The sequence below is a fragment of the Bubalus kerabau genome, chromosome 13, assembly GCF_029407905.1.
Source record: "Bubalus kerabau isolate K-KA32 ecotype Philippines breed swamp buffalo chromosome 13, PCC_UOA_SB_1v2, whole genome shotgun sequence".
Classification (NCBI taxonomy): domain Eukaryota; kingdom Metazoa; phylum Chordata; class Mammalia; order Artiodactyla; family Bovidae; genus Bubalus; species Bubalus kerabau.
The window spans coordinates 22,235,714-22,241,901 of record NC_073636.1 but is presented as its reverse complement, the minus strand read 5'-3'; the positions used below and the strand labels follow the sequence as shown (position 1 = coordinate 22,241,901).

At 39.1% G+C, this 6,188-nt stretch overlaps 1 long non-coding RNA gene across 1 annotated transcript; it reads right to left on the bottom strand.

Annotated features, from left to right (window-relative positions):
* Window positions 1–4,540: 4,540 nt before the first annotated feature.
* Window positions 4,541–5,326, bottom strand: LOC129626218 (uncharacterized). The gene is made up of 2 exons (XR_008701836.1): window positions 5,195–5,326; window positions 4,541–4,669 (listed from the first exon to the last, which is right to left on the bottom strand). It is a non-coding gene; the product is annotated as an uncharacterized LOC129626218 (long non-coding RNA).
* Between the last annotated feature and the right edge of the window lie 862 nt (window positions 5,327–6,188).

Genomic DNA, 6,188 nt, shown 5'->3' with positions numbered 1-6,188 from the left:
GCTACATTTAAAATGGATAGCCAACAAGGTCCTATTATATAGCACAGGGAAGTCTACTTGGTGGTATGGGGCAGCCTAGATAAAAGAGGAGTCTGGGGAGAATGGATACATGTATGTTTATGGCTGAGTCCCTTTGTGATGCACCAGAAGCTATTACAAATTGTTAAGCAGTTATACTCCAATAGAAAATGTTAAAAAAATTGTTATCATAAGGGCAATTTGGGGATCCTTTATAGGAATCTAAAACCATTGGGGGGCACATCGATATGGTATATATTTGATGATTAATTGACGATCCCTGTGGTATTTTATTATTTTAAGGGATTTTGATGGGTTTAGGGGGACTACTCACATACTAGCCATGGGCAAGGAACAGCTTTCCCCCTCCCCTCACCCCAGCAAGATGTAATTGCTATTTATTCATCTCAATTCTTGATTAGCAATCTCTATGCATGGGAAAAGCTGTAAAGTGTTGCTTCACTGTTTTTATCTTTCAGCCTTAAACGTTGTAAAAAACACAAGGCAATATTTTCCCCTCCTTCAACAATAAATAGCAGAAAAGTAGCATCAAAACTCAAATTGCTCCAGTGCCGGAGTCGGCAATCATCAAACTAGGAAAACACAAAATTCATCTTCTGTGAACTAGCGGGACTGCTGTGCTGTTGGCGAAATTATCCCTGATTAGAAAGAAGACAGTTCAAACTGGAATAACCTGCTGAGGATAGAAATGTTGACCTCACTTTGGATTTTATTATTCACAGGGAATTTTTTTATTTGCTTTTGCTTTCCCCAGGCAGCCTGCATGTTAGAGGAAAGTAAAATATACTACTGATGCATTGGTCCAAAAAAGCGATGTATTCCTCTAAGAGGGTTTCTTTAAGTTCGAGTTTGTAATATTCATCTTAGCGATCCCCAGAGGCTGCAGATACATTTGCTTGGAGACAACTCCAGCTGCCCAATCTTTAATAAAACAACTGGTGGACAATTATTTCATTTACTCCCCACTGCTCGGTGACTTTGATTCCTGTAGCTCACAGGCTCAAGTGCACCAAATTGGAGGAGATTGTGGCAGTGCATAATGTGGTCACAGGAAGTATATTGTTTGTTCTGCAAAGAGCATTGAGGATGGCAGCTTCCTTTCATTAGAATGTCTGTTGAGCTGTAGAAGTAGTCAGGGTAAAGGAGAAGCTTGTTCCCTTGGGCCCATGTTTCAAGGAGGAAGAAAAAGAAATAATCAGAAAACATGATGTGGAAATGTTTCCATTCTTTCTCTGCTCCATGTCCTTTAGGATCTATTTGTTTGTACATATCAATCACATTCTCAAATCTTATATAAGTGATTTCTTGCAGCTGTCAGCTAATTTATTTAAATACTGAAAGGCAAGGCATTTTAAATTAAATAGCTGTTGAGGGGCTTAAAAGGAAAATAGTCTCCATTTTTATCTGTTTAGGATCACCATAATGCCATCCCAAGTTCAGTCAATTTGGAGGATAAATTATATTTCTGTAAATTCTGAAAGGGCCCCAAAGAACCGGATTGGTCATTATCATCTTTCAGTGTCTACCAAGCAACATGCACATATTTCCGGTGGGAAATTCAGAATGAGCAAAGTGTATGAAATGAGTGACTAGTAACTGCCTGAAAAAGGTTTTTCACTCAGCAATGCAAAGATTTTTGCATAGTAAATGAATAATCATTATTATAATCAAGTTTCATTTCTTTGAGTAATAGGTTACTAACTTAATTAGTAAAAATGTACTCCAGCCTGCAATCTGTAGAAAACTGTGTACAAATGAGGCAAGTGTCTGAACACTTTCATCCCTTTTATCATACACACAATTACTTAAAATTGCCTTCATATTACTTCTTTATTATCTTGGGGGATATTTAACACCAGAGGCTGTTTGCCAGGACAGAAAATGCAAGTCCTTCTCATTAAAAAGCAAAATAATTGTATTTTTGTTTGATAGTATAATTCTGTTTTGATGAATGAACACTTCAGTCATTATCTGGGCCAAGGTTAGAGTAAGAAAAGATAGCACAAGAGATTTTCCTTTCTGGAGCTCTGTTCATGCCAAGACTCATGGACTATTCCTCTGTTCTCTCTCTCTGGATTTTAATGGAAAATAGGAAATGAAGAAAAGAAAGGTCGCCAGGACCCATAATGATGACGACAATAGTAGGATGTGAATTTATTTCTAATTCTCATGGCTTCACCAGGGAAATGAATTTGCAATCCACTTTGCCAAACTGTGGGCTGAAAATTTTCAGTTTTTTTGGGTGGTTACAGATATGCCTCTGTGGTCAAGAAACAGTGAGATGGTAATTTGGAAAATAGTTGCAAACTCTCTATGTATGGAAAATCACCAGGAAAGCAGTCTAAGCTGAGATATTTTTGGTTCTTCTTAAGAGACCCATCCCTCTATAACTTCAGCGATAATGAACATTCTGGGGACTAATAGTCTCCAAGGTGTGATGGGCTATTAGCCCCGGAATGGTCAGATCTCTGCTCCCCTGGTTCTCTCTGCACATTTATTTACTTTCTTTCTTCACATGCTTTCTCTGCTTCTCAGATCCCTCAATTTCTTCGTCTCCAATCTGCAGATTTTTTGGACTTCCCCAGTCTTTTCTGTGAGCACCTGGTGAAGTTCGTAGAGAAAAAGCCTGCAGGAGGATGTAAACTCTCCTCTGCAGCCCCTTCCCTGGGGACCTCACCCTTTCTTGCCAGTGTACACTCAGCCAGCCTCTGTCGAGTTCCTCCGTTACCCAGCTGAACTTGCTTATTGTCCTGTTACATCCTGGAGATGCAGAAAACTCAAAGTTTCATCTGAGTGAAGGAGGGAGAGGAAAAAGGGAGGGAGGGAGAGAGGAGAGGAGGGAAGCAGAGAGATGGAGAGAGAGAAATATTCTTAATTTCTTTCTCTTCGTCCCAGTTCTAACATTCTAGGAAAATGACTCGATTGGCTATTTTAAGTCAACTGTTCACCTTAGGACAAACAAACCTTGTGGAGGGAGAGAAGACTGCAGGTTTCGAAATGCTTTCCCCCTGCAATAACTATGCGAACGAAAGGAGATGGATGTGGGCACAGTTCACAGAATAGTGTCAGCAACTGAGCAGATGCAACAATAGGGACTAGTGTAGGAGCTTTAAAAATATGCCCAAATACTTTCACTTTCCACTCGGATGGAGAGAGACAGAAAGAACCTTACTCCCAAATGCTGATGAAAACCCAGCCTGACAAGCAGGAACTTGAAGCTTTTCTTTCTTGAGCTTTGATTTTCCTACCCATTGGTATCATGGCAAAGCAACCATTGTCTTCTGGAATTGAATCATTATATTGAAGGAAGTATGACCTTATTTTGTGGTCCCAGGCATATTTTATCTAAAGACAGGAAGCTTTTGAATACCCGTGAGCCTGTGACTCTGCCTGGGTAATGGATGTATACACTTTTATGTATCCATGTTTCCGGCTGCTATTCCTTCAGCAAAGCTAATTGGAAAAGACTGGACAGCCTTTCTTGGGAATATGACATAGGGGCACTGAGAGACAATGATGAACTATGTAATTGAAAAGAATTGGGAGACATGAAATCTGAAAGTCTTGGGAATTAAAGCCACAAGTTAGAAGAGGAAATGGACCTGCCCAGAACAGAATGAAAAATTCACACAGAAAAAGCCAGAGAACCATGTTTCAAGAGAGGAGATGCCTGATGACTCAGTTGTTTTTTCCCCCCATTTTTTGAGGTTATCCACATCTTTGCAATAAATATTTATTTAACTTGAGTTTGCTAATGTGAGTTTCTGTTCTTTGCAAATGATCCCCAAGGCTGTCTTCTTCCTACCCCCAAATTCCCCTACTTGATTTTTCCCTGATTATCTTCCTTTTGGGAGGGTGAGTCTTCCTGAATTGCCCTGACTGGAGATAATTGAAGATTAGGGTTGGAATTTGTGGGAAAATTAGGCTTTTCTGGATGGTTTTAACCACTTGGTCCAAGTTACACTCCTGAAAACCCATTAACATGTCACCTACCTTCTTGGTTTAGGTTGCCATTAAATTCATAGGAAAAATGACTGCTTTCTTAATGGAAGAATCTGTCAACACTGGATACTAAACCAGCAAGAAAAAATCAGCAAAACACATTATTTCTGATGTTTTTATTATACCATAACACTAGGAAAGGTACAACTATTGCATTCTTTGTAAATTGCTGTTTTCAAAGACTAATTGGGACTCATCAACATTAGAACAGACTGATCCAGCTTGTACCTCAAAAATTCTCTTCAGTTCTTTTGGCAAGTAGGTATGAGCTTAATTGCAATTAGAAGCTGGAGCCCACAAAGCTGTATGCTATGCAGGTTTGCCAACCCATTCCCATCTGTGAATGTAGGAAGGTAACCATCATTTTACTCAGGTGCTTCTTTGAAGAATAAAAAGTTACAATTACACTATGATGCCACAATATCCAGAAGGAAATTGAAACTTCCCCATGTTTTCTTAGTCAGCTCAGGCTGTTGTAACAAAACTGTAGACAGCAGGGCTTAAACAACAGAAATTTATTTTCTCAGTTCTGAAGGCTGGAAGTCTGAGATTGCGGGGTGGGTATGGTTAGGTTCTGACGAGAACTCTTGCTGGCTTGCAGATGATCACTCTCTTGCTGTGTCCTCCCCTGCCAGAGAGAGATGCAGAGACAGAGAGATGAGCAGAGTGAAGGTAAACAAGCTCTCTGGTGTCTTTTCTTATAAGGATGCTAATCCCGTCACAGAAGCCCCTAAATCTCATGACCTCATCTAAACCTAATTATCTCCAAAAGCCAATCTCTAGGTCCACTGAGTGAAATAAGTCAGACAGAGAAAGACAAATATCATGATGTTGCTTATATGTGGAATCTTAAAAAAGGGCACAAATGAACTTATTTACAAAACAGAAATAGAGACACAGATGTAGAGAACATACATATACACACCAAGCAGTGTTTATAAGAACATAGTGTATAGCACAGGGAACTCTACTTAATACTCTGTAATGACATAGAAAGGGAAAACAATCTAAAAAAGAATGTATATATATACACACATGCAATTGATTCACTGCACTATATGGTAGAAGCTAACACATACACAACTTTGTAATTCAACTATATTTTAATAAAAATTAGTGAAAAATAAAAATTAAAAAGTATATAAATAGATACCATCTTATTGAGGGCTAGGGCTTTAACATAAGCATTTTGAACCATGCTGCGCTAAGTTGCTTCAGTTGTGTCCGACTCTGCAGAACATAACCCGCCTGGCTCCTCTGTCCATGGGTTTCTCCAGGCAAGAATAATGGAGTGGGTTGCCATGCACTCCTCCAGGGGATCTCCTCAACCCAGGGATTGAACCCAGTTTTTACGTCCCCTGCCTTCGCAGGCAGGTTCTTCACCACTAGCTCCAACTGGGAAGGCCCAACATATGCATTTTAGGGGAACACAATTCAGTCCATAGAAGGTCCTAAGAGAAAAATAATTATGTCAGGGAATACCAAATCTTGTTGGAACCTAGATTTGTTTGCTAAAGGAGTTTGTTAGCATAGTTTTCCTATAGGTTGTAAATGTCACTTCTTTCTCTTTTCTCTTCTCTTTCCAGTCCTCCCTTGCACAAAGCTTGCCAATATTTCAACTGGATTGTGATTATTTCTGGTTTTGCTTGGATTGCCTGGTGCACTGGTGATCATAATCACCTTTCATACTTTTTATTCTACCGAAGATCCATGTTTACATTCTTTCTTTTAGATCCATGTTTACATTCTTTCTTTTGAGGAGTAGTAGTGAGTTTTTAAAAAATGTACTAAATAGGTCAGTGTTAGGATCCTAATGAAATTGCATTCATAATAAGAACCTCAAGGTTTTCATAAAAGTCTTCCATTGCAGCTCAAAAGTGCTGTGCAGAAGCTGAAAAACATGTTGCCAGTATGTTATTTATTTTTCTTTTTGGAGGTTTGACCCTGCAGTATCACTAGCATTTTCTTATTGATTCAGTCACCTACAATAACAGCTTGAAAGCTGCCTGCTTTTTCTTGCTTTCTTTATTTTCCTGGAGAATGACAGCTTCCATTTTATGATCATTGGGATTTCTACAGCAGCCCCTTTCTAGGAAGTTTACAGCTTCTAAATTTGAATAATTTGGTAGTCATGAAAATCATTAGGA